Source organism: Peromyscus leucopus, chromosome 1 (genome assembly GCF_004664715.2).
Source record: "Peromyscus leucopus breed LL Stock chromosome 1, UCI_PerLeu_2.1, whole genome shotgun sequence".
NCBI classification, from domain to species: domain Eukaryota; kingdom Metazoa; phylum Chordata; class Mammalia; order Rodentia; family Cricetidae; genus Peromyscus; species Peromyscus leucopus.
This window is the reverse complement of record NC_051063.1, coordinates 133226692-133245904: the sequence shown is the minus strand read 5'-3', so window position 1 is coordinate 133245904 and position 19213 is coordinate 133226692. Positions and strand designations below refer to the sequence as shown.

Here is a 19213-nt window from a genome sequence, read left to right as displayed (position 1 = left end):
TTGAAAAGGGTGGGAAAATCATGAAATTTACTTTGAATTTCTTTTTAATATTGTTAGCTTCAGTATTTATATTAACACACCATGGTGGTAAGGAGCAAAAAGAATAACAGTATGATTGACATAGGGGACTGTCTCTAAGACCTTAATATTGTAATAAATTCTTAAATGGACCTCATTGGATAGAAGGAGCTACGAAGGCGAGGGATTTGAAAGTCTGAAATGAAATATATGGGAGCATCTTAATTTCTCCTTTTGTTCCATTGTATGTGTGGGGATCACAGAAGAACAGTACTGACACTTAACTATCTCCTAATATTTGAATACAGAATTCAGAAAACAAAAGTTGGAGCTGGAGGAACCAAAGTACTGCATCAGAATTGGGGAGGAAGAAAAATAGATGGTTCCATAGAGGGAGCAGCAGTGGTCCTTGAATTACGTTGAGTTCATTACTGCTTGCATTAAGGTTGTAATTTACAGAGCCAAGTAGATGGCTTACTAAGCAACATGCTCACTTGGAAATAGGAACACATTGGGTTTATTTCTAGAATAAATTCTAAAAACCAGGCATACTGGTATTAGCATGCAATCCTAGGACATGTGTCAAGTATGGTAACAGAAATATATAAGAGTTTTACTGGCCAGCTAGCCTAGACTCTCAGGCAAATTGTATTCCTGGGACAAAGAGTTTCTCAGATGAGCCAGTAGTAATATATATGACCATGAAGCCAGTATTTGATAAATATTTAAGCACAGATGCACTCATGAATTCCCAACATTTGAATTTGCAATTGTATACTCCATTCATCCTAGCCAAAAGTGCAGGATGGGTACAAACAGGACTCATGGAGCCCAACTCTTATCAGAGTTGTTATTGGAATTTAATGAGCTGATAGAGGAGGAGAGTCAGATTTTTTCAGGGATGTTTGCCCTGAGAGACTGCACATGTTCCAGTAGATAGTCTCATATCCATGCACACACAGGTGCCTTAAATGAACTCAGTATTTATTAAACAGAGAGAAAGTATATAAAATTCAGATGGAAAGATGCTCAGCATTTAAGACCACAAAGGGCTCTTTTAAAGGACCTGAACTCAATTCCTAGCACCCACACTGGGTGGCTCACTCTAGCCTGTAACTCCAGTTTCAGGGGGAATCCAGTGCCTCTGGCTTCCTAGGGCTTGTGTGCCCAAACCCACACACACATATATATAGAGAATTTAAAACTAAAATACACTAAAACCTTTTTTTTTTTTGGATGCCGGATGCCATTTATTAAAGGAGGGAGGAGCTCTTAAATATAGGCTTATAGCACAGTGGGAGAACCCCGAAGGGCAGAAGTTTGCTACTGATGTTTTACAATCTTGCATCTAAGCTGTTAATGCCCAATATGCAGGATACACAGAAAAGGAACTTCCCTTAAGCATTCAGGAGGGTGGAACCCAGCAGGGAATTAGCATAGGGAGGACATCAAGTCAAGGTCAGCAAGCAAGGCAACACCTACCCAAAATGGGGGCCAGGGCCCTACAGGTCTTTTACTAAAAAATGAACTGACTTAGGTTGAGTCTTTCCAGGCCAAGTATATATATATTTTTTAAAAAAGACATACTCATGTGATCTGAACTCAGAATAAAGATACAAAATATACAGCTTCAGAAACTCCCTGGTGTTCTCTGTTATGGGGTTTTTAACCCTTTAAAAACAAAGTTTAAAAGTGCCTGTCAGTACATGAAAAGCTTCAAGGTTATCTGTGTATCATTTCATTTGGGGGCATATACGGTAAGCCTTTTAACTCAAGTAGTTGTGTCTTTTCATCTTATATGAGATGTTCGTTTGAGTTATCAGAACCTTTTGTTTCTCCAGCTATATTTTATCTTAACAAAATGTTTTTCCTGATTAAAAAAAAATTCAGATGGAATTGTGATAGAGGTGACTGAAGAGGAATTCTAGTGTAGGGAATGGGGTGGAATTTTCCAAACACACAATATTCATATATTAATAGGGAATAAAATATTTCATGAATGTCAATTGTATCTGAGAAACAAAAATGATTGCCACTTGCATGCAAACATATCTGAAACCATACAAATAAACTTATACACACAGAATTTTTGACAATATGCATATATTTTAAGCTTTTCTTTTTTAAATAAGTAGCTATTAAATTATTTATCATTATGATATAGTGAGTACTGTATGCTAATTTTTTATATTTGTATCAGAGCTTGAAAACAGCATTTCTTTTTCCAGTCCAAGAAGCTTTATGTGGAGCATTCTAATTGATGTAAATATATTACATGACATTGTAATTCAACCATAGTCATAGTATTTGGGGAAACTGACACAGGAAGATCACAAAGAGCCAGGAAAAATCTGCACTTGGCAACCCAGATTCACAATCAGAAAGGCACTAGCAGAAATTGAGGCTTTCCTGTATAAAGGCAGGGTCAAGTACCAAGCAGCAGGGTACATGATTAGCTCCAAGGCATTGGTGGCTGGTTTTGTCTACTGTTAATTGGCAGCAGAGCTCAGGGTAAATTTCATTTTCCTGTCTTCCACTTTAAATTTCCTTGCTTCTGCTGCAACATCTAGGGAGGAGGGAGAGATAATGAATCAGCAGCTCCGATGGAGATTTCCAAGATTATTCTAGGCTTTTGCTTTCATGCTTAGGTTTGAGATCTCTCTACTGATTTGTTCTTAATCCATTTTCTATTTGAATGCACAGAATCATCCAATTAGAAAAAAAACAGAGCTAATAAACATTTGTGCATTCGGTTTTTTTTTTTTTTTTTTTTTAACCAGTCAGGCTCCTGGCTAGAGTCCAGCTCTCAGCTGGCACCTGGTCTAGCCAAAGCCTGACAATAAGCTACTCCAGAGAATGAAGTCTGTTCCTGAGACCTAAAGGGGACAAGGCCAGTAGAAATCGAGCAATGCAGGAACTGGATGGGATTCCCCAAACTCCTGCTCAGAATCACCTGCTCCTGTGTCCTGTACAGGAAATGTGTCTCTGGCTCTGAAGCCACTGCTTCTGCTTTAAGATCGTCATCCCTGCTTCAGTCTAGGAGTCCCTTACCATCTACAAGGAGAATGGTTCACTTTGAAACGCACTTTCTGATAGACACCAGGTATGTGCTGTTCCTTCTACTCCCTTGAAGTCCCCTCTCTGAAGAACTGCTATGGCAGGGGCAGTTTTCACCCCCCCACCCCCCCCCCGCTTTGAGACACTCTTAGAACCTTTGAATTTTTTAGACACGATCTTACCTGTCACCCAAGGCCCTCTGTGAGCAAAGAAGTATAACACAGTAATCTTGTGTTATACTTTCTGCCGTCAAGGCTCTGAGAGGTTCAGTTTCCAATGTGAGTTAAACACATTAAATCAGGTTTAAATTGTCATTATGCTTTGGAGAATAATAGTTCTTATAGTTTATCTGCTCATTATTTCCTACAAATTCAGGCAAGTCATGTGAGTCTTTAAAAGTCAATCATCTCTTTGGTGTATCAGAGTAGTGTTCTATACCCCCATTGAAAGAAAATAAATTTGCCCACCAGTTTTCCTTGTCTCTCTTTAGCAATGAATACACCCTGATTGGCTAATATCTCTTCATCAGCATTCTGTTTCCACAGATCACTTCATTGTGCTATGTCATATGTGTATATGCAGTTATAGTGTTTTGTCTGTGTTGCTCCTTTTAATCACAAAAGCTTTACCAGTTGTATATATTACATATAACCTAGAGGTCAGTATGTCCTATTCCCATCTTCTGGAGCATCTTAAGAAGAAATAGAGAAAGAATTTAGTGTAAGACCTGATGGTCAATTTAGATACCATAGAGACAACATATCACAAGGAACAATACAAGAAATGCATCACTTAAATATATCAGAAGACAAAGTTTGCATGCCTCACAGAAAAAGCTGGTAAAGCTGAGGATATGTTGTTAGAGGTATGTATAGGATGTATAGGGATGAAAATGAGAGACATAGAAATTAACAAGAAAGAGGGAAATCTGTAGGTCAGCAAGATCCACTTTATTACTGTGCATAGCCTTACTCAAAGTCTTCTTTTATTTGGGATAATTTTGCACAAGAAAAGCATGAATCCAGGAAGTCTCATGGTATATAAATGAGAGTTGCTGTGTTCATTTTCATGGACAGGAGTAACTAGGCTCATTGGAACAACTGAAAACTTGGGTGTGATTTCATTTAGGATACTGTGGGGCAGCCCATATTTGTTGAGATTGGTCATTTTGAGGAAGTTGAGGAAGACCTGGCAATTCTCAAGGTTTTTTGCCCTATCATTCAATAGTGAGTGTATCAAGCCTGCTAAGTAATGTAATAACTTTAAACATTGGGTGGCTAAAACATGATTTCCTTAACTTAGAAAATTTTCCTAAAACATGTTTTATTATATTATGCCATTTTATAGCTGAGCATACATAATTTTAAGGGAGAAATAAGAAGTAACACAAAAATATTTTTATTATATGTAACAGGTAGCCAGAAGTTTCTCCAGTTCCGCATGGCCCAGTGTTCTCTTAGCTGTCTATAAATTAGTCACTCAGAGGCTTATATTAATCATGAACTGGGTGGCTATTATTCAAGCTTCATGCTAGCTAGCTCTTATAATGTAACCCATTTCTATTAATCTATAAGTTACCAAGTGGCCGTGGCATTACTGGTCTGCTGGCATGTTGCTGTTCACAGCATATTGGCATATTCACAGCATACAGAAAGACATCCACAGCACTTCTCCCCTTCTGTGTAATCAAAAGGGAAGATTTTAACTTTAACATAGTAAAATTACATATAATAAAATAGTTTTCAAGCAAGAATTACAGTTACATTATCTATTTTTAGTTGGCAAAATTAAAGAAAATATTCTATCATCTATCCTATATTTGTGAGTCTAAAGTTTCATATCTAATTTATTTTTTATCATTATGACTAACATAATTTTAAAGGAGAAATAAGAAATAACTTAAAACTTTTTTATTATATATAACAGTTTATTTTTTGTAAGCAGGGATGGTATGTTATCCAGAACGTATTCTTAATGTGACTAACCTTATGTAATCACACACGTGTTTGCTTAAAAGTCAAGTGACATGTATACTTAACAGTTTGCCTGTTAGATTTGTGTAGTCTGTCTCTGTGGTGATATTTTATTTGTGCTTTAATAAATAAAGCTTGCCTGGAGATCAGAGGAAAAAGCCAGCCACAACACAAACGTCATGAAATTTTAGCACATGCCTTTAATCCTATCACTTGGTAGTCAGGATCTCTGTGTGTTCAAGGCTGCACAGGAAACAGAGGGTGTGGTGGCACATGCCTCAAATTCCAATGCTAGTTAACCATGGAAGTCTGTACAGACAGACAGGAAGTGACAGAGCTGGGCAGGAAGAGGAAGTGATGTATCTGAACAGAGAGAGCAAATCAGATGGCAGAACAGCAGGGCATATAGGTGTGGATAGACAGAAAGTAACATGCATTTGGAAGCTGCTGAGCTGGTGAGATAAGGTTAGCTGTGGCTTTCCTTATTTCCCTGATCTCTGTAAGGCTTTCACCCTTATATCTGGCTTTGTGTTTTTTTGTTTTTGTTTTGTTTTTTAGTAAGACCGTTTAGAAATTCATCTACATGTTTCAGATTGTTTAGATTTGTATTTCTTTATGACAAAAATATTGAAAAATTATGTTTCTTTCAAAGTGCTATAGCTACTTTGGAGAAATGTCTATTTACTTAGATGTTATTCAGTTAAGGCATTTATCTGGTGACTTAGCAGTGGTATTTTACATATTCTGAAGAGTATATACTTATCAGTTGTGTGATTTGAAAACATGTTACTACAGTGAATTAACTGTCTTTCTACATGTTCTGCATTCTCATTTTCTTTCCATTGATGATGATGGTCTTCATTTTGTTACTATGTGGTTGTTGTATTTTAGAAGTAGGATTTTACTAGTGCTTATAAATGGGATAATGAGGGGGAAGTTTAGTAAACCTGGGAAAATTGTGAATAAACCAGGTTAAGAGTATACTCTATCATGGGGTATCTCTACAGAGGACATTCAGCATAACATAACCTATGTTATGGCTTTAATCCCCACAGCTTGCCTCCAATTAGCAAAATCACCTGAACAGACATCTCCTTATTTTTGTACATATAACCTTTAGAGTGTAAAGCTTTTTTCTGCCTGTTCTTCACTAACAAATCTGAGAGGACAAGGGAAGAAGGAAAGGACAGATATATGGAAATAAAGGTTGGATTGAGTGGGCTCTGCTTACTCTGGTGAAGAACATCAACTGTATGAGGAACTTTAATGCATTCATTTTGTACATCTTGATTCTAGAGGCAGTTTATTGTACACAGCTAAACAAGAAGGCAATTTGTGGTACACAGATCAACATGGAGGCAAGTTTAAATAATCTAGGAAAAGGGTCTCCATAGGGAAATAATCTCAGGGTGCAATCATCCTGGGAGGAAGAAGTAGTGTTTGAGAGTTCCTCCATACACTGTTAACTCAGTGTAAGTTTTTGCTGTCCCACTGAGCCTCACCTTGTGAAGATTTTTCAAATCATATAGATCTGAGGTTTTATGTTCCTTGACAAGTTACTGCCCATGAAAAACAAAGCAAATTTGCTCAGGGATTTTCTAATTCTTCACAATTTTAAAATTTTACATCTTGTTATTTGGTTTGTGAGATATTAGTGTGTTCTTGAGGTAAAATCATTGTGTACCATTTGCCTGCAAACTTCATGATGTCATTGTTTTTCTCTGCTGAATAGTACTCCATTGTGTATATGTACCACATTTCATTTTTCCATTCTTCAGTTGAGGGACATGTAGATTGTTTCCAGGTTCTGGCTATTACAAATAATGCTGCTATGAACATAGTTGAGCATGTGCCATTGTATGATTGAGCATTCCTTGAGTATATTCTCAAGAGTGGTATAGCTGGGTCTTGAGGAAGAATGATTCTCAATTTTCTGAGAAAGCTCCATATTGATTTCCAAAGTGGCTGTACAAGTTTGAATTACAACCAACAGTGTAGGAGTGTTCCCCTTGTTCCACATGCTCTCCAACATAAGCTGTCTTTAATATTTTTGATCTTATCCATTCTGACAGGTGTAAGATGGTATCTCAGAGTCGTTTTAATGTGCATTTCCCTGATGGCTAAGGATGCTGAGCAATTCCTTAAATGTCTTTCAGCCATTTGAGATTCTTCTGTTGAGAATTCTCTGTTTAGTTCTATAGCTCATTTTTTAATTGGACTGTTAGGTATTTGGATGGAACTAGAAAATGTCATCCTGAGTGAGGTAACCCAGACTCCAAAAGACAAACATGGTATGTATTCACTCATAAGTGGATACTATATGTAAAGCAAAGAATGACCAGACTGCAGCTCACAGCTCCAGGGAGGCTAGCAAGTGAAGAGGACCCTAGGAAAGACAGAAGGATCACCCAACAACAGAGAAATGGATGAGAATTACATGAGCAAACTGGGGGTGGGAGGGTAATGTAGGGCATGGGTTGGGGGAAAGAGAGCTTAGAGGAGCAGGAGGTTATAGCTGGATCAGGAACAGAATGGGAGAACAAGGAAGGAGTTACCATGATAAGTGAAGACACCATGGGAATACAAAGAATCAGAGTACTACAGTGGTCCCCAGGAATCTACAAAGATGATTCCACTATAGACTATTGGCAATGGTTGAGAGGGTGCCTGAGCTGACCTACTCTGGCCGAACACCCTAACTGTCATGATAGAACCCTCATCCAGTGACTGAAGTCCAATTGATGAGGGAGAGGAGGGATCATATGAGCAAGAGATATCGAGACCATGATTGGAAAAAGTACAGAAACAACTAGCCAAACTGGTGGAAACACATGAATTGTGAACCAATAGCTGAGGAACCCCCATGAAACTGGACTAGGCCCTCTGGATAAGTGAGAAAGTTGTTTAGCTTGAACTGTTTAGAGGGCTCCCAGGCAGTGAGAATGGGACCTATCCTTAATGCATGAGATAGCTTTTTGGAACCTAGTGCCTATGCTGAGACACTTTGCTCTGCCTTGGTGCAGAGAGGAGTGGATTGGACCTACCCCAACTGAATGTACCAGGCTCTGGTCACTCCCCATGGGAGACCTTGCCTTGGAGGAGGTGGGAATGGGAGGGGTTGTGGGGAAAAGCTCGGGGTAGGAGGAAGGAGGATAAGGGAATCCATGGTTGATACGTAAAATGAATAGAAAAATCTCAATAAAAAATAGTTGTGCACATTGTGTAGCTTTGAACACAAGGGTGAACATGTGTCTAGAGTTTATGTTTGTATAAGCTGTCTCCCTACATTGCTTTTCCTAATAATTTTGTAAGATTCAATTTCTGACTGAAATTAAGTTAAATATTTTGGGCACTAGACTTCCATATATCTATATCTGTGGCCCACTCAAATAAATCATTGAGACATCATCCAAGTTACTCCCTCAAACTTTGAGCTCACATTTATCTATTTTAAAACCACTGAGTCCAATTATTGCTCCTCAAAATCACGTGAATGTGAGGTCATTCACTGTGTCACTTGCATTATACAAACATTGGCCCCCACAAACCTAATGCTACCTCTGCTACATGTATCGAATTGAAATATTCCCCACTATGTAATAGGAACTCCATGTACCCTGCCCTTCCTTGCTAGAATTTTCAGCTCACTTGATAGTAAAGGTCTTATGCAGGTGTTCTGTGACTTCACTGTACAATAGCCATGCCTGATTCCTACCTCTCCTCCATATTTTACTGACCTTACATTCTCCCTGTGTTTCTATCTCTACCTTCATTCACTCTCTTTTACTGTCTGATATAGCTAGGTATTCCAGCAATGGCACAATTAACTAGACTTGAAGAGACATAGGTTGGCAGCTAAAGCAGAAATAAGATCACCGACACAGAGGATTCTTGTTTCTGGGTGACATTTCTAGGAGGAATCTTCATTTCTCTGGGGGTTGATGTCTAAATAGGCACAATAATGGAAATGGAAGGACCCAGAGGACTTTTAAATACCCAAACCAAAGCTCATGTTGCAGAATCCTGGATTGGGGCCATTCTATCTCTACTAGTACTAGAAAACTTGTAAATTTTGCCTTCTATCTGACATAGGAAATGGTCTCAGGTTTTATGCAGATGGCCAAACTCCTTCAAATTACCTTTCTTGGGGATGCCTATCCAGGATGTTAGAAGATCTCTACTCAAGTTAATATACATGAATGACAATGGTGGAGAAATACTTGTATGTGGCCATGTCTGTACTGCATTCATGAGGGCTGCTATTGAATAGACTAAGACTGCCATGACTAGTACAGTTGGAATCAACAGCATTTTCTACCTTCTGTAGGAGTAAGAGGAAAGGAAGATTGTGCTCCCATGGAGCTGTGAGGTTTGATCTTGTGTGTCCATTTAGAGATTTCTCCTGAATAATAAAGGGAGGAGGCATGCACCTAGGAATATATCACACAAAAGCAATACTTTTCCTTAATTGGCTACCAGAGGGCAGATACCCACTTGATACAACTGGTAATTGTTAATATGGACAGTCACTGCTCTGCTTAATCATGTCTTATCCCAATGTCAGTTAATGGGACATGAACTAGAAATAGCTGCGTGTAACTCCCCAAGGCTAGGCTGATGATAAAGGAAATACAGTTCTCTGTTTTTTAGCCTGAAGCAGTTTTGAAGTTCACTGACATATTAAAAATAAATTATACCAAGCTTGCTTTGTTTCCAAGGTGCGCAGGTCCTGGAATTCAAGAGGAGGTGGTTTGAGTGACTTAGGGGGGATGCTTCTGTCCCTGTGTAGAAAATATTTGTTTGTGGCCTTCCACACTGAGGTGATTTGTCAAGAAATTACAGGGATATTAAAAACTAATACTTTGTTTCATACTGATATGAGGAAGTGAGGCATGATCATCCTGCCTCAAATTCCTTATGACCACAGTTTATATAGTGTTGTTTGGGACCTGTGCCTTTATTTTCCTGTGGGCTCACTTGAGAAAGGGAAATGGTACACTAAGAGCAGGGTGTTTGGCTGGACTGTCTGGCAGATTATAGATATGCCCTGTCAGATGTCCCTACTATACACATGCCCCTTCTTCCCTATTTAGTGTATAAAATAGTGTATAAATATGCTTGTCTTGCCAAAATAACTAGGTTATACAGTTCCCCATGATGATTTTGGAGAAGGGAAGAAAATGGTAAAAATAAATGTAACTATTGAGCCTAATATTATGTAGTTCAGTGGCAGAAAGTTTAACAGTGTACTTAAAGCCCTAGGTCCTCTCTGCAGCAAAAGAAAAATCAATCCATAAATTTACTTTTTCTAACAGAGACTTACCAGTTTATCTGGCCTTGTGACTCTAACTCTAAGATGGTTAAATCATGGAAGCTCATGTGTATTTGCACCAGTTCAGAGACAGGTGTTAGACAATCTCCTGCCAGTAACAAACAGAAGAAAAGAGGAATCAGCCTGCTTGGAGATTGGAATTTTAGGACTTTCGCTGTGTCTTAATGCTTATTCGTTCTTTAAAACAACTCCAACCAATCCACCATTTTTAAACTCTAAATATATTGGAATGGTATTTTTTTTCTATATTGCTGGCTTTGTTTTTTGGCCCATCATACACTGAGCATTTACAAATTTGTTTTCATTTCCCTTTTGATGTGACATAAACAAGCTGAGTACTCCAACATCAAGAGAATTCAGGCAAATGAATTAAATTATTGAGTGATTGCTTATTTGCTTATTTACAGATTATGAATGGGAGAAGAACGTGTCAAGGTGACACATACTCCAGGGTTCCCAGGTGTTTTGTTTGTCTGATTTTTCTTTTTCTTTTGATTGATAGATATTACACAGGAAAGGGGGAATTGGGAATTATTTAAGGATACCGGAATTGGATAAAGGAAGGGTTTTCAGAGCATCTCCTGCAAGTAAAAGATGTAGGCACAACAGCTCAGTCCTGCAGTATCAGGAGAACCAGAAGCATTTAAGTCCTGCATGTCTGTAGTCAGACTGCACTTTTCTGAGCACCTAGGAAGATTATCTTCCCATTTCCTTGATTCTCATAATTAAGAGTGATGTGTAATGTCTAGTTTCACTTCTCTCCTGTTCCTCACATTACTTTTCTACTTAGACACTATCCCTAAGCTTAACCTCCATTCTGGTCTGTACAGCTAGGGCTCCTCCAGTGGTGAGAAATCACTGTTATTCTAATGGTAGGAACATACTTGCAAATGTCTACAGGTCATGTCATGGATCACCCATGCTCTGAAAATAAGCCCAAGAACCTCATTTGTTCCTCAGAGTAAATTTTTGGTCAAATTGTAAATTGCTTTGCCATTAGGAGGAGTTTTAGGCAGTATTTTCATCTCTCACCAAAAGAAGGAGCTTTGTCAGCACTTGAGGTGTTTGGGTTGCAATGACAAAACCAAGGGTGCATTTGCAAAGTGAAGTGATGCTGTCATTGAGGTGGGAAATGAGGCAGGCAACCGAAGCAATGGTGAATAATGGAGCTTTGTTCTCAGAGGATATATTTACATGTGCTTTTTCTCTAATTCTGTTCAGGGTAGATAGTGGCATGAGCTTGGCTACTATGTGGGGTCGTGAGAAACACAACTAATGTGAGACCACCAGGATGGGGATACACCTCTCTGATAAATCACAATATGGCGGCTTTTCTTCCATGTGTTATCAGTGGCAGTCCTAATTAATAGGTGAATGTCTGCTGTCAGCCCTGTGCATCACACATCAGAGAAAAACAGTATCACTGATAACTACTTGAGGCAACATGGCTCCTGTTGTCTATGATAACAGACTTGTCACTGGGAAAGCTGACAGCCCTGAATGAGACTGCTTGTCTAAGTTGGGAGATGTGTGAGAAAGGGATACTAGGCTACCATCTCAGAGGTATTTTTTGAGTTCCTGCCAAAAGGAATTAGCCACATGGTGACTTGAAAAGCAAAGGGTGACAGAGACAAAGATATTTAACCTATCTTTGTCTTCATGACATATTTAAATGACATATTTATTAACATGCCAGAATGCACAACCAGACAAATAGACAAACTTTTAATGACACAGCTTTTGTGAGAAATAGACAAACAAAAACTTCCCATGAGGGGGATATTTTGTTACAAATTTTAATATTGCCTGATGTTCATTCTATAGATTCTGAAATAAAAGAGATTAGTTAATAGAATAATTTTAAGATATAGAAAAAAAGAAATTTTAGTGGGTCTTGAATGCTTTGTAGTCAGGATTGTAGTTCTTTAGGAGACAGTGAGAGGCAACATTGTGGAAATGTGGTGGTTCTGTTGGGAGGAGGTGAAAGGAAAAAGTGAAAAGTGGCCTGCCCTTGCTCAGTCTGTGCAGCCATGGTAGGCACCATAAATGTGTGTGTGCGTGTATACAGAAACGAGTAATATATATATGCTTCTTTGATTTATTTGTGAATTTCATACCTAAGTACTGAGTGATGTATTTAAATTATTTCCACCATTTCTTCTCCTACCCTTGTCCATTCCATGTCTTCTACATTATTTATCAAAAGGTTACTACTACCTATAAAATACTATTATTTATTACATAGACAATTCTATACATAAGTACTTACTGATGTGTATATTATGTCATTATCATATGTATATGTGTATTTGCATATGTATGTATGTATGTATGTATGTATGTATGTATTTATGTATATATGTATATGATATCTTTTTACTGAGTAGCCTAGCATGGGTCTTGTTCCTGGAGAAGAATAATTCTCCCTCTTTTAGCATCCATCATTTGCCTGTAGTTTTTTTAGCAAAGTATCAGATTTGATAGCTTTTCATCTGTGTTGAAATACCAACTTATGGTGTCATTGTGCTAATCTTTTTTAGGTAGGCATGATTTTGATAGATCATGTATATAGACATCCTATTCCACAGGATCTTATAATCTGTTTTCCAAATTTCTTCAATGTTATCATTGTCTTGGAATAATTGTGAATTTCATGGAATCAGCAATGGGGTCAGACATACCACTGTCAGTTGTCCTTTGAAGTTTGCTCAGCTGTGGAATTCTGTAGTCATCTCTGTGTGATGCAAAATGAAGGTTTTTCTGGAGTTTATGGCTAAATGTGTCTATAGATATGAAGAAAGATATTTAGAATTAATATAGAAATTATACTGCTTCAGGAAAATCAGCAGCTGAAGGTTCATCTCCTGATACCACCGACCATGTGTAGTAGGCTCGGTTTGCTGTATCAGATGTAAAATCTTTCCCTAGAACCATTGGTGCTTCAGGTGGGCATTATTCAGTTCCCATAAGATTGTAGGCTCTCTATAGTTTTTGTTGTTGTTGAAATCTAACTTTAAGGCATGGTGGTCCAATAAGATACAGGGGGTTATTCCAATGTTTTTGTATCTGTTGAGATTTGCTTTGTGAGCAAGCACGTGGTAAATTTTTGAGAAGGTTCCATGGGGTGCTGAGAAGAAAACATAGCTCTCTGAACAGATGAAGATAGATCTCTTCTGTATCCCAGAATCTAATCAATATTTATATGTATAATTCAGGTATCATTTGGCTTTAAAGGGATTATTGGGAAATGTTATCATTTATGCTATTTTCTACAGAGAAAATATTTTACTGTTTAAAATAATCCTGGACTTTTAAATTATAGCCTCGTTTTATGTTCAGGCTAACTGAGTATTATTTCTCCTGCAATTGTACATAAAATGTTTTACATTTTAAAAAAAGGACAAATGCTATATAATTGTATTACATGAAATATATAGAATATACAAATTCACAGAGACAGAAAGATTAGTTGTTATCTCAAGACAGAGAAGAAAGGAATATAGAGCAATGATTTCCTAAGTACAGAACCTCTGTTTTGTGTGATGGAAAAACCCCACAAGTGGACAGTAGTATCTGAACATAATATCATTAATATAATAAATCAATACAATTAATGTAATTAATTAATATCATAAATATAATTATTGAATGAATACTCCGAATGTAATCAATGAATACCACAAATGTGATTAATATCATGAGTGCAATTAAAAAATAAATTAAAAAATTCTCTCCTTAGCCATGATATAGGTCTGAAAAATTCAGATGAGGCTTTAAGCACCAAGCAATTAATACCCTTCTAAGGTCTAAGATTTGGCAAATTATAACACTTGAGAAACGTGGTAAAATCATGATGTTTACCTTGATGTTTTGTATTACTGTTAGCTGCAGTGTTTACATTGTTACAACATGGTGGTGAGGAGTGGAAAATTAAATTAAATAGGGGACTGTCTCAATGATCTTAATATTGTAATAAATTCTTAAATGAGTCTTATTGTAAAGTACAACAGACAGAGGAGAAGATTTTGACTGATGCCTGAGATGGAATACGTAGGGGAGTTCTCTGTGTTCCTCTTGTTACATTTCTATGTGTGAGGCTCACAGATGAACAGCACAGACACCTGCCCATATCCTATTTCAGTGCACTATTGAGAAAAGAAAAGTTGAAAGTGGAGGAACAAGGAGGACAGAATCACAGCTAGGGAGGAAGCAGAACAGAGTTACCTAAAACGAACATCAATGTTGTTCGTGAGTTACATTCGTTAAGTTATATTTTGCCTTTTGGATTATAATATGCACATCAGGTAGCAACATGCTCACGGGGAAATAGGAACCTTGGATATATTTCCAGAATACACATATTAAAATGCAGGTGTACTGGTATTAGCATACATGAGGAAGGGGTGGTGACATAAAAATCCCCGGGTTTTACTAGCAAACTAGGCTAGACTGTTTGGAAAATTCTGTCCATTGTAGAAATACTATCTCAAATCAGCCAGTTTTAAGCTACAACTGCATTGAACCAGCACTAGATTGATATGTAGGCATAGTGGCACTCATTAGGTGCCATCATTTGTGATCGTATGCACAATTCTCTTACTATGTCCAGCCAGTCAAAACTGCAGTATGGTTAGAGGCAGAAATCCTGAATCCCAACTCCTATTAGCGTGGCTATTGGTATTTAATGAGCAGATGAATGAGGAGCGTCACATTTTCTCGGGGATGCTTTTCTTGAGAAGCTACATATGTTCGGTAGATGGATCCATATCCATGTACACATAGGTGCCTTAATTAAACTGAACTCTTATTAAAGGGAAAGTATATGAACTTAAGGTGGAATAGTAATAGTGGTGTATAGAGAGGTATTCTAGTGTGGGAAATGGGGTGGATTTTTCCAAATACACCATTTCATATATTCATATTGAATAAAAATTAAGAATATCAGTTGCACCTGAAAAATAACAATTGCTGCCTCTCGCCTATACACTAATGTGAAACCATACATAAAAACTAACAGAGAATTGTTGAGAATATGCATATATTTTAAGTATATCTTTTCTAAAATACATACCTCTAAAATACTTTATCATTTGACATTGTGAAATACTCTATGCTAAAGGTTAGATTTTGAGCAGGACTTAAAAGCAACATTTCTTTATCCAATCCAAGAAACATTTTGTACGGTATTCTAAAAGACATAAATGCATTATGTAGTTTATAATCCAAGCATATAATCATTGCACTTAGGGAAACCGACACAGGCAGATAATAAAGAGGCAGCAGCCAGCTGCGCACTGTAGCCCAGAATCACAATCAGAAAGATGCAGACAGAAAGGAACCTTTTGTAGATAGCGAGGATCCAGCAGCAAGCAGCCAGATATGTAATCAGCCCCTAGGACCGCTGTCTGGTCCTGTCTATTGTTAATCTATTTTTAATTGAGAATGAGCGCTCAGGGAAAATTACATTTTCCCCCGTTTTCCACTTTCACTTTCCTTGCTCTTGCGGCAAAGCAGAGGGAGGAGGGAGGGAGAGATGAATCAGCAGCTGCGGTGGAGATCTCCAAGGTTACCACATATTTGCTTTCCATCCCTGCGTTTGAGATCTTTCTCCTGATTGGTTCTTAGTCCTCCTTCCATTTAAATGCACACAGTCTTCCAATCAGAGGCCAGCAGAGGTAATAAAAGTCTCTGCAGCTGAGGTTTTTACCAGTCAGGCTCCTGGCTAGATTCCAGGTACCAGCTGGTACCTGATCTAGCCAAAGCCTGACTATAAGCTGCTCAAGAGAAGGAAGACTGCTTCTGAACACTGCAGGTGACAGAGCCAGTGAATCACCATAGGCAGGGGTTTGCTGAAATTCCCCACACTCCTGCTCTGAGTCACAGGCTCGGCTCCTGTTTCCTGCAGGAAATGTGATCCTGCTTCTGAAGTCCCTGATGCTGCTTTAATATCTGTCATCCCTGTCTCAGGCTTGTAGTCCTGCGTCATCTTCAAGGAATATGATGCAGTTTGATATCGGTTTCTAACAGAGACCAGGGATATGCTGTTCCTTATACCTCCTTGGGGACCCACTGTGAAGGACTGCTATGGCTAGGACAATTCTCACATGGCCCCTGAATCCCTCTGAGAACTTTGACATTTAACAGCTGCAGACACTAACTTACTTGTCTCCCAAGAATCTCTGTGGGCAAAGAAATGTAACACTGTCAACGTTATTTCTTATCATCTTGCTGCCTTCTAGGGTCTCAGAGGTTCAAATTTTCAATCTGGGTTCCTTAGTAAGGCTTAAATTTTCATTGTACTTTAGCAAATAATAGTCCTTATGATTTGTTCTTTCTTCCCTGTGTGTCTATTCTTCCTATGAGGTTCTGCAAGGCACAAGAGTATTAGAAAGTCATTTGTCTCTCTGTGGTATCAGATTACTGTTCTGTACACTCATCAAAAGAAATTTCCCACCAGATTTCCTTGTCACTCTTCTTTGACAATAAATTTCCACTGACTAACCAGTATCTCCTCATTAGCAATATGTTTCCACCTGTAACTTCTACATCGTATGTCCTGTTCATTTATGAAGTTATACTGCTTCATGTGTATTGCTCCTTTCAATCACAAAACCCTTTTTAATTGCATATATTACATAATTATCTGGAGTATTTCCGTGTCCTATGTAATTTCCTTTGATCCAAGTTTCCTTTCATGAGAAACATCTGAGTAGGAAAGAGTTTAGGATGAGAACTGATGGCGAACTAAGACAGAGACGACTCAACAGAGCACAAGCAGCAATGCAAGCATTGCATCACTTCGGAATGTCAAATCAAGGACTTTATATGCATTACAGAATGATGCACTGATAGAAAAGCTGGTAAAAGTGCGTGTATGTGGGTATAGAAATAGATACGCATATAGAAGTGAGAGAAATAGAAACAGACAAGAAACAAATAGAGAAGTGAGAAAGACTCCCTTTATTACCGTGCACAGACTTATTCAAAGATTTCTGTTTTGTAATAGCTTTGTATAGGAAGCACATGTCAAAATCAGAGTTGATATGCTTATTTTCATGGGCATGAGGAACTAGGCTCATTGGGGCAGCTCAAAAGATGGATCTGATTTCAGCTCAGAGTTTAGCACTGTGGACCAGTCCAATAATGTGGGTATCTGATGAGTCACTTTAAAGAAGATGGAGGAGGCAGAGACCTGAAAATTGTCAAGAGTGTTAGCACTGTTCTTACTTTGAATTCTCCCTATCGCTCAAATAGTGATTAGATTAAGCCTGATAATGGCTATCGTAGTTTTAAATACCAGGCAGCTAAAAATTACTTTATTAACTGATATAAAAAATTTCTTGTTTTAACTGCTGGGCGGTGGTAGCACACGCCTTTAATCCCAGCACTCAGAAGGCAGAGCCAGGCGGATCTCTGTGAGTTCGAGGCCAGCCTGGGCTACCAAGTGAGTTCCAGGAAAGGCGCAAAGCTACACAGAGAAACCCTGTCTCGAAAAAACAACAACAACAAAAATTTCTAAACCATATCTCATTATACCCTTTCATATGATAGTGAGGCTTTCATAATTTTAAAGAAGAAATAAATAGTAAGACAAAAATATTTTATTATATATATATATATGCTTATTTTTTGTAAGTAGGAATGGTGAGTTTGCCAGAAATCAAGCTTAATTTGACTATCATTATATAATCACACATGTCTTTGTTTAAAAATATGCCCCAAGCTCCATGCAGTGATCTCCACTCCATCTTTATAACCACCTGCAGAGAGGTTGCTAGACCTTAGGAAGACAATGCCTCCAGGAGTCATATGGACTTTTGTAGAGAAATACTGCATCAATATATCATATGACCTGCACAGAAGCTGTCAGGGTGGGGAATGTTGGATAAGGATATAGGAAATCATTTCACAGAGTTGGATATAAATTGACAAAAGATCATTTTGTTGTGTTTATGAACAATTTACATCATTTAATATATTATTCATACTAATATATGTCAATAATTATACAAGAATTTACATGGTTTAAATTATTATTTCATGTTTAGTAGTATTTGTTTTCATTCTTATTTAAAAAATGAAGTTGATGAATGCATGAGTCAAAGGTAGCACGTACTCCAGAAGGTTTTGTGAATGCTGACTCTTACACAAGCAAAGCAAGATCATGCATGTTTTTATGGATACAAGAACTGGATAAGGAAAGCATTTTCTTTTTTTAAATTTATTTATTTATTTATTTATTTATTTATTTATTTATTTATTTATTTATTTATTTATTTATTTTACAATACTATCCAGTTCTACATAATAGCCACAGATTCCCTTGTTCTCTCCCTTCCTGCCCCCTCCCCTTCCCCCCAGCACACCCCCCATTCCCACCACCTCCAGATCAAGGTCTCCCCCGACGACTGGGATTGACCTGATAGACTCAGTCCAGGCACGTCCAGTCCCCTCCTCCCAGATTGAGCCAAGCGTCCCTACATAAGTCCCAGGTTTCAAACAGCTAACTCATGCAACGAGCCCAGGACCTGGTACCACTGCCTAGATGCCTCCCAAACAGATCAAGCCAATCAACTGTCTCACCTATTCAGAGGGCCTGATCCAGTTGGGGGCCCCTCAGCCTTTGGTTCATAGTTCATGCGTTTCCATTCATTTGGTTATTTGTCCCTGTGCTTTATCCAACCTTGGTTTCAACAATTCTCGCTCATATATACCCTCCTCTTTCTCACTAATTAGACTCCAAGCACTCTACCAGGGGCCTAGCCGTGGATGTCTGCATCCAGATTCCTCAGTCCTTGGATGGGGTTTCTGGCACAACTATTAGGGTGTTTGG

At 38.1% G+C, this 19213-nt stretch overlaps 1 protein-coding gene across 22 annotated transcripts in view; it reads left to right on the top strand.

Annotated features, from left to right (window-relative positions):
* LOC114684184 overlaps nt 1-19213 on the top strand; it is a 344217-nt gene that overhangs the window by 123238 nt on the left and 201766 nt on the right. Inside the window, exon 1 of one of the 22 annotated variants that reach the window (XM_037198335.1) lies at nt 2151-3121. The exons of the other annotated variants lie outside the window; for them this stretch is intronic. The gene's annotated coding sequence lies outside the window, so the exon portion shown is untranslated. Of the gene's footprint in view, nt 1-2150; nt 3122-19213 lie in introns of those variants that run through there. 22 annotated transcript variants of the gene reach the window in all.